This window comes from Chrysochloris asiatica, unplaced genomic scaffold, assembly GCF_000296735.1.
Source record: "Chrysochloris asiatica unplaced genomic scaffold, ChrAsi1.0 scaffold00266, whole genome shotgun sequence".
Taxonomy (NCBI): domain Eukaryota; kingdom Metazoa; phylum Chordata; class Mammalia; order Afrosoricida; family Chrysochloridae; genus Chrysochloris; species Chrysochloris asiatica.
The window spans coordinates 2,279,397-2,289,677 of record NW_006408784.1 but is presented as its reverse complement, the minus strand read 5'-3'; the positions used below and the strand labels follow the sequence as shown (position 1 = coordinate 2,289,677).

At 38.1% G+C, this 10,281-nt stretch overlaps 1 pseudogene; it reads left to right on the top strand.

The window, feature by feature from the left end:
* LOC102824935 overlaps positions 1–8,252 on the top strand; it is a 57,854-nt pseudogene extending 49,602 nt beyond the window's left edge.
* The last annotated feature ends 2,029 nt before the right edge of the window (positions 8,253–10,281 follow it).

The following is a 10,281-nucleotide window of genomic DNA, read 5'->3' as shown; positions in this document are numbered from 1 at the left end:
TTTTTCACATTTCTTCCCACACATGTAGTCAATTTGATTTCTGTGTATTCCATTTGGTGAAATCCATGTGTAAACTCATCTTTTATGTTGTTTAAAAACAGTATTTTCAATTAATAAGTCATTGGTCTTGCAAATTTCTATCATGTAATTTCTAGCTTTGTTTCTATCACCAAGGCCATATTTTTCCGATTATTGATCCTTCCTCTTTGCTCCCATTTGTATTCTAATCACCAGTAATTATCAATACATCTTGATTGCATGTTTGATCACTTTCAGCCTGAAGAAATTGGTAGAATTCTTCAATTTCACCATCACTGGTTTTAGTGGTTGATACGTAAATTTGAATAATAGTGGTATTAGTTAGTCCTCCATGTGGGCATATGGATATTATCCTATCACAAGCAGCATTATGCTTCAAGATAGATCTTGAAATGTTGGGGGTTTTTTTTATGATGAATGTGACACCATTCCTCTTAAATTTGTCATTCCTGACATAGTCAACCATAAGATTGCCAAATTCAAAATGGCTAATACCAGTCGATTTCAGCTCATTAATGCCTAGGATATCGATCTTTATGCATTCCATTTCATTTTTGACAACTTCCAATTTTCCTAGAGTCATACTTCATACATTCTGTGTTCTGATTATTAATTAATGTTTGCAGCTGTTTCTTCTCATTTTTAGCTGTGCCTATCAGCAAATGAAGGTCCTGAAAGCTTTACTCCATTTATGACATCATGGTCATAATTCTCTACTTTGAGGAGGCATTTCTTCCCCAGTCATATTTTGAGTGCCTTCCAACCTGAGGGGGTCAACTCCAGCACTAAATCTGACAATATTCTGGTGCTAGTCATCATGTTAAATATTCAATAATCTTGTGCTAGCCAATCAGTGTTCCACTGCTATTAATAAGGTTTTCAGTGTAAAACCTAGAACTATAAAGATCATCAATGAAAAAATGGGACAAATTTAGGTGCTTTAACACATGGCACAAATATACTATCAAACATTACTAAAACCACACAAACAGTAGAAGATAAAATAGATGACTGGGACTTCCTAAAAATCAGACACTTACATGCATCAAAACATTTCTCCAAAAAGGTAAACAGGAAGCCCACAGCCTGGGAAGAACTTTTTTTGCAATGACATATCAGACAAGGGACTAATATCTACAATTTGTAGAAAGCTACACCACCTCTACAAGCAAAAGACAAACAATCCAATTGGAAAATTGGCACAAGACATGAAAAGACATTTCATCAAGGAAGATATTCAGGCAGCCAACAAACAAACAAAGAACGTTCATGATCATTTTCCATTAGAGAGATGCAAATCAAAACAATTAAATATCATCTCACCCCAACATTAATAGCAAAGCCAATGAAACAGAAAACAACAAATATTGGCAAGGGTGTTGAAGACTGGGACCCTCTCTTCATTGCTGGTGGCATGGTAAAATGGTTCAACCACTGTGCAAAACAGTATGGCGCTTCCTCAGAAAATTGGAAACAGAAATACTGTATGACCCAGCAGCCCTTGGTATATAACCACAAGTAATAAGAGCCAGGACACAAGCAGGTATATTTACATTGATGTTTATCACAACACTATTCACAATAGTAGAAAGATGGAGACAGCTTAAATGTCCATCAATGGAAGAATGAATACATGAATTTTGACACATACGCACAATGGAATGTTAGCAACATTGAAGGCTAACAGTGGGAAACACTTCATAACATGGGTGGACCTGGAGGACACATTATGCTGATTGAAATTGGTCAGTCACAAAAGGACAAACATTGTATGAGACCACTATTTTAAAAACTCAAGAAAACGTTTTCTACTTAAAAAAAGAAAGAATCTTTTGGGAGCTTTATTAATAGTTGCCAAAAACTGGAAGGGGGAGGGAAGAGACAAAAAAACTGGGGGCAGGGAGAGAAACAAATGACAATCAAAAGATGCATAAATAAATTATGGTCTATTTATGTAATAGGATACTGTTGTTTGTTGTGAAGTCGGTTCCGACTAGAAGTGACTATGTATAGGGTTTGCGAGGCTGTCAATCTTTACAGTAGCAGAAAGTCTCACCCTTCTCCCTAGGAGCAGCTTTGAATTGCCAACCTTGTGGTTTGCAGTCCAGTGACTACCATAGACAATAAAAAGAACAAATTGCAGGCATGCAAAATACGTTAATTTCATAGATACTATATCGAGTAAAAGAAGTTAGACATAAAGAGTCCACATTATGAGATTCCAAATAAAGGAAGTTTAAAACAGGTAAAACTGTTTAGAATAGAAGTCAGAATAGTGTGGGGCGGGGGTGAGGGGAGGAGAAATAGACAGGAAAGGACACAAAACAATCTTGTGGGTGTGTTCTATCTTTCCTCCTGGAAATGTATACATGGACCTGGATGGTGCTTATACAGCTGTACCCAGACATGAAAAAAACAAAACAAAAGCATTTAAGACTAATGTACTTCTTTACACTGCTGTCATTCTCAATTTTTTTTTAAAAAAGGCACTTCTTTTACAAGAAGGAGAAATTTCCAAGATTTAAAAGAGACAAGAAATATAAAAACCAAATACAATCTGTGTATTTGTTTGAATGTTGATTCAAAAAATCTGTTGTTGTTACTTTTTTTAAAGACGTTTTTGAGCCAACCAGGAAAAATAGAAGAGTATTTAATAATATGAAGAAATTGTTAGTTTTGTTATGTGATAATTATATTGTGGTTGTTCTTTCAAAAGTCCCTTCTGTTAGAGATAAACTGAAATATTTACCATTGAAATGATATAATATTTTATTTTTTAAATGGATACTGTATGACTTTTGCAATAAAAATAGCAAGTTTTCTAAAATTCCATATTCTTTGGTCCCATAATTCCACTTCTAAAGCATCCTAAGGAAGCAATCAGAAATGTGTTTAAAACGTATGCGCGGATGTTCACTGGATTTGTTTTCAAATAGTGAGGGAAAGGTTTAACAAGCAAAATGTCCAAGAATGGCAGTTGTTTAAAAAAATATATGGTGCAGCATTATGCCAGTTAATAAGCTGTTGTCTCTCCGCTTCAAACTCATCTCTCTGTAGATGGTCTCACTTACTTAGTCTGGGACACAACAAACTACCATACTTTTTTGCCAGTTGGCTCCATGTAGACTCTGCCACAGGGGTGATGGAATAAGAATTGAAGGCCAGAGAAGGTAGAGGAGGTTTCCTTCTTCCCATCTGCTTCCTATTCCTGCAGCATGAGCCTGGCAGTGGCTCTCCATTAAGTTAGTTGACTCCCATCTCCAGATTCTTTTCCTGCTCCAAATCAATGGTTCCCTGTGCTCAGATTTCTGAATTCCAGCTCCACAAGGTTCTTCACCAAAATTCTAGGTCCTGGTAACTCCAGCCCCTTTCCTTTTATGATCCTAGATATAACAATCAATAACCCTATTAACAATTTTATTAACCTGTCAACTTCAAATTCATTACTTTTGCCATCTCTTTAAAGCTATAGGGAAATATTAGTGGTGGTGGTTATGTGCCGAGGAGTCGGTTCCAACTCAAAGCGACCCTACACAGGGTTTCCAAGGCTGTAAATCTTTATGGAAGCAGAAAGCCTCATCTTTCTCCCGCAGAACAGCTGGTAGTTTCGAACCACCGATCTTGAGGTTTGCAGCCCGATTCGTAACCACTACGCTACCAGAGCTCCTTATGGGAAAATATTGGGACCTCTAAATATCATTAACTTGACAGCTGACAAAGCAGCGTTACTGATATTGGTAGGTATCACCCACCCCTGGAGGGTAGACCACTATCTGAACCATAAAGGGAGTAGTTATCTGCTTGTGTCTACTATTCCTATTGTTGTTGTTGTTAACTGCCGTGGAGTGGGTTCCGACTCATGGCGACCCGGTACAGGGTTTCCGAGGCTGTAAATCTTCACGGGAGCAGAAAGCCTCATCTTTCCCCCTGCAGAGTTGCTGGTAGCTTTGAACTGCTGACCTTGCGGTTCGCAGCCCAATTTGTAACCTACCACTACGCTACCAGATTCCTATCATAGTTGCATATTTTTTATTAGTCAAGCTTTTGTTACTCCAATTCATTGTGATGGTTAATCGTTATTTATATTAAACTTTCCCTGTTCAAATTACTGTGTGGTTCTCACTCCTGGTTGGAAGCAGTAAACAGTTGGCCCTTAAGCAGTACTGATTTGAACTGTGTAGGTTCATTTATATGTAGGGTCTTGTGTTGTTGTTTAATGTCGTGTGATGCTAATCATCCACATGAACAGTACATCTCTCCAGCAAATTGTGCCTTGCAGTAAAAAGTGATCTCTCCAGAGAGAGCAGAATGGGTAAGAAAACAGAATGCCTTAATATGCTGACTACAAGAGACACAAGAAGACTATGAAGACAGCCTAAATTCCCATCAACAGAATAATGATTAAACAAATGTTGGTACATACACACAATGGGATGCTATGCAACACTGAAGAAAAATGATGTTTTAAGCCTTTGTAGAGTATGGGGCCTTCGGTGGAATCCTGAGTCCCACCCAGAACCTTCAGACTTGGAACATTTGCATTTGAAAAGAAAAGCAGAACAACACAGAACTATTGGAAATAGCCCAACACACCACCAGACCTCCTTAAAGATTGTACATAATGATGACTGAAAATAAAGCTCATGAGAGCCCATCTAAGGTCTCTCCCTGTGTGGAGGAGAGAGAGTGATGAAAATTGAAGACATCTGGAATCAATTAGTCTAGTGGACCAGTGGACCAGTGGAACATGTGAACATCTGAGACCAAAAGAATTATATCGTGCCCAGCTACCACACCCAACTGTTCTGAAATGAATCACATTAGAAAGTCCTGGATAAAGTGAGAGAAAATGTGGAACAAAACTCAAAAAAAAAAAAAGACCAGACTTACTGGTTAGAAAGAAACTGAAGGAACCCAAAACTACGGCCCTTGGTCACCCTTCAAATCTGGAACTGAATTCACTCTTGTAACTCAATTTTCAGCCCAACAGTAGAGAGATATATAATGGGACAACAACACTGGTGAGGTATGCACACCATGGAATGGTCAATCAGTCAAGATCAGAAGAGCAGCGTTTACCTAAGAACAAAATTCAGAATGGTTTGGGAAAGAAGGTGGAATGGAAACAAGAATCACAGGAAGTGGAATAAATGATTAAATTGAAGGGATTTCAATCACTGAAATGAAACAAAGCATATTATTTGTTGAGTGTAAAACTGGTGGTCTGCTCTGTAAACCTTCACTCAATTCACAATATAATAACAATGGTTAATAAATAAATAACAGCAGGGTAACCATGGTGGACAGGTTTCAGTAGAGCTTCCTGATTAAGACAGAATAAAAAGGAGAGGCAGATAACTTCTGAAAATTTAGTCACTGAAAACCTTTGAATAGCAACAGAACATTGTCTGATAAAGTGCCAAAAGATGAGCCCCTCAGGTTGGAAGGAATTCAAAATATGAATGGATAAGAGCTGCTTCTTCAAGGTACAGTTGATCTTAACATTGTGGATGGAGCAGAGCTTTCAGGACCTTCACTTGCTGATGGGGCATGTCTCAAACTGAGAAGAAACAACTGCAAACATCCATTATAATCAGAACATCGAATGTACAAAGCATGAACTTAAGAAAATTGGAAGTATTCAAATGAAATGGAATGCACAAGGATCCATATCAAGATGCATTGATAATCACTGATGATTAGAATGCAAATGTTGGAAACAAAGAGGAAGGATCAGTAGTTGGAAAATATGGACTTGTTGATAGAAACAATGCTGGAGATCATATGATGATAGAGTTTTTCAAGACCAATGACTTTGCAAATACCATTTTTCAAGAACATAAATGGTGGTCACAATACACATTGAAGATAGAACACACAGGAATCAAATTGACTCCATCTGTGAAAAGAGACAATAGAAAAGCTCAATATTATCAACAAGCATAGGGCCAGGAAATGACTGTGAAACAGATCATCAGTTGCTCAAATGGAAGTTCTGGTTGAAGCTGAAGAAAACTATTGAAAGTGCCATGGGCTGCCAAAAGAATCAACAGATCTGTGTTGGAAGAAGTGCAGCCAGAGTGCTCCTTAGAGGCAAGGATGGCCAAACTTCATCTCTCATACTTCAGACATATTGTCAGGAGGGACCAGTCACTGGAGAAGGATATCATGTTTGTTGGGTGGAGGGTCAGAGAAAAAGAGGAAGACCCCCCCCCCCAGCAAGATGGACTGGCAAAGTGGCTCAAGTGTGGCAATAATAGTAAGGTTGGCCCAGGATCAGACAGTGTTTTGTTCTGCTGTGCATAAGGTTGCTATGAGTTGGTATTGACTCGATGGCACCTAACAACAACAGCAAGAGACAAAATACAACCTTGAGTGTATCACACCTGAATTTAGAAATCGTCTCAAGAACAGATTTGATGCATTAGACTCAAATAACTGAACATCAGAAGAATCATGGGATGACATCAAGAACACCATATATGAATAAAGCAAAAGGTCATTTAAAAGACAGGAAGAAAGGAAAAACCAAAATGGATGTCAGAAAAGAATATGAAACTTGCTCTTGAATGGAGAGATCATAAAGTGACTGGGAAAAATGGTGAAGCAAAAGAGTTGAACTGGAATAAATGATGAAGCAAAAGAGCTGAACAGAAAATTTCAAAGAGGATCTCAAGAAGACAAAGTAAAGTTTTGTAATGAAATGTGCATAGAACTGGAGTAAGAAAACCAAACAGGAAAAGCATGCTCAGCATTTCTCAAGTTGAAAGAAATGAAGAAAAAATTCATGCCACAGATTGTACTACTGAAATATACTATGGGTAAAATGTTGAATGACAAAGGTAACATCAAAATAAGATGGAAGGGCTGCTGGACGGGAGAAGAACCGTGATGGCAGCCACCACAGAGTTGGGGGTATTGGTTTTGAGGACAGTAAAGGTTGTATCCTGGAGCCTCTCTCCCTGCCAGCAAGTCCAGGCGATACCACCACTTTAGAAGGTTCTCCATCTGTGCCTTGTATTTTCTGTGAAGAACTTTTTCCTGTGGCTGAACAAGGCACACTTCTGAAGCACATGATTATTGAGCATAAGATGGTCATAGCTGATATCAAGTTGGTTGCTGATTTCCAAAGGTATATTTTATATTGGAGGCACAGGTTCACTGAGCAGCCCATCACAGATTTTTGTAGTGTGATAAGAATCAACTCCACAGCTCTGCTTGAAGAACAGGACAATTACTTTTTGCTATGTGATGTTTTACCAGAAGATAGACTTGAAAGAAGAACTTCAGAAACAGAGACTGAAAGAAATTCTGGAACAGCAACAGCAAGAAAGAAATTATATCAGTTTCTATGATATTTGTATGTTTTGCAATGTGGAATGCTTCGGGAACAGATCTGTTCTTTTGAACCACATGGCCCTAGAACATGCTTTCAACATTGGATTGCCAGACAACGTTGTAAACTGCAGTGAATTTCTGCATACATTACAGAAAAAGCTTGACAACTTGTAGTGCTTGTGCTATGAAAAGACCTTAAGGGACAGAAATACACTTAAAGATCCCATGACAAAAAGTCAGCATCATAGAATCAATCCTAAGAACAAGGAATATGATCGATTTTATGTCATCAGTTACTTGGAACTTGGAAAGTCGTGGGAAGAAGTTCAATTGGAAGAAGATCGGGAGTTGCTAAACCATCAACAAGATGACTGGTCTGCTTGGGAGGAGCACCCTGTCTCTGCAGTCTGCCTCTTTTGTGAAATGCAAACAGAAACCATAGACTCTCTCTATACCCATATGGAGGACGTACATGAATTTGATCTCCTCAAAATTAAGTGAGAGCTGGGGTTAAGTTTCTATCAGCAAGTGAAACGGCTCAACTTCATCTGGAGGGAAGTTCACCAGTGTAGGTGTTATGGCTGCCATGTGAAATTTAAGTCCAAAGCAGATTTAAGGATTCACAAGGAGGAAACGAAACACAAGACACTGCTTCCCAAAAGACAGACATGGGATCAACTGCAGTATTATTTTCTAACCTATGAAAATGACACTGTCCTGTGTACACTGTCTGACGGCGAAAGTGACCTGACAGCTCAGGAACAAACTGAAAATATTCCTGTCATCAGTGAAGATGCTTCTAAACTGTGTGCTTTAAAAAAAAAAAACAAAGCAGCATTTTGAACCAGTTCCTACAAGAGTGTTTGAAAAACTAGAAGAAACTCCTACAGTAGCAATTTTGAATGTTTTCTCCTAGGTGACAGACACAAAAGCATATTTTAAATTTGAACATTAGGAAAGGATTAATCCTTGGTGAAATAAACTTTTTAATCAGATTTTCAGGAAAATAAAATGAGAACAAAAAAAAGAAGAAGAAGAAGAAGATGGAAGGCCACAGAGGGCTAGAGCTGAGAGAGAAGCATCCAGCTGATATGAAGTGAGTGGAGATGCACAAGAACACCCAAACTTGCATACAGTACCCATTTGACCTAGCCTTGATGGTTTGATAAGCAGCACTTGAATAGAGGAAGATAAAAAACATAAAAACAATTTTTGATAAAGGAAATGAGGGTAAATTGCTACAATTTGATGAACTTGACCTATACTCATGGAGGTAGTAACTCTACCAACAGAGAGGGAAGAAGACTTCACATCAAATATCAATGCTATGCCCTCTGTACACAGGGTAGATAGGACAGGCAATTTATACATTGGTTACTGAAATGAGGGGGCGATAAAGGCATGAAGTGACTGGCTTACAAGGTTTCAAGAGGGAGTTTAGATTAAGAGTGTGTGGGGAAGAAAGAGTCCACACTGAATAGTTTTCATCTTATCTAGATGGGTCTGGTTAAAAGAGATGGGGATACAATTCTTATGATTTAATAGTGAGTAATTGTTATCATGACTAATTGCGACTGTCACAATTATAAAGGTAGAATTTTTGTATAAAAAATGGGGGAGGAGTTAGTCTTACAGTCCAGAAACAAAGGACCTTAGGACCATCAAGGGAGAAGAGCACAAGCAGAATGTGAGACCTTATCCAGAGAAGCAGCAACACTAGAGGTGGAGGCAGAGATGGGGAGATGGAGAAAGGGAGCAGCTGAGGACTCTAGATTCATGGGAAGAGAGGGACTGAGAGCTGGCGGCCAGGAAGCAGACTTGCAGTATGTGCCCTTTGGAGGTGTAAATTATTATATATGCTAGAGTGTTTAAAAAAAAAAGAGAGAGCTAAAGTGAATAGAGAGAAATACTGTTATCTGATGGTACATGGAGGGGATTATAATCATTGTAATGAAACAAGGTGTATGAGATGTTGAATGTAAAACTGATGATCTGCCCTGTAAACTTTCACTCAATTCACAATAAAATTGTTAAAAAAAAAAAAAAGATGGAAAGAATACACAGAGTCATTGTATCAAAAAAATTGGTCAATGTTCAATCATTTCAAGAAGCAGCATAGGATCAAGAACTGATGCTGTTGAAAGAAGAAGACCAAGCTTCCCTAAAGGCATTAGTGAAAAATAGGGCTCCAGGAATTGATGAAATACAAATTGAAATGTTTCAACAAACTAATGCAGCGCTGGAGGTGCTCATTTGTCTATGCCAAGAAAGTGGAAGACAGCTCCGTGGCCAACTGAATGGAAGAGACCCATATTTGTGTTCATTCCAAAGAAAGATCATCCAAACAAATGTGAAACCATCGAACAATATCATTAATATCACATGCAAGTAAAATTTTGCTGAAGATAACTCAAAAATGCTTGCAACAGTACATCAACAGGGAGCTACCAGAAATCAAAGCTGAATTCAGAAGAGGACATGGAATGAGAGATATTATTGTTGATATCAGATGGATCTTGGCTGAAAGCAATGGATATCAGAAAAACGTTTACTTGTGTTTTATTGACTATGTGTATCATAACGAACTATGGACAACATTGTGAAGAATTCCAGAACACTTAATTGTGCTCATAAGGAACCTGTACATAAACCTAGAAGCAGTTCTTTGAACAGAGCAAGGAGATACTGACTGGTTTAAAATCAAGAAAAGATGTGCATCAGGGTAGGAGCCTTTCAACATACTTATTCAGTCTGTGTGCTGGGCAAATAATCCAAGAATCCTGATTATATAAAAAAGAACATGGCATCAGAATTGTAGGAAGGTTCATCAATAACCTGCAATATGCAGCTGATACATCCTTGTTCATTAGAAGAAAAGAAAGCTTGAAAATATGTAACTGATGC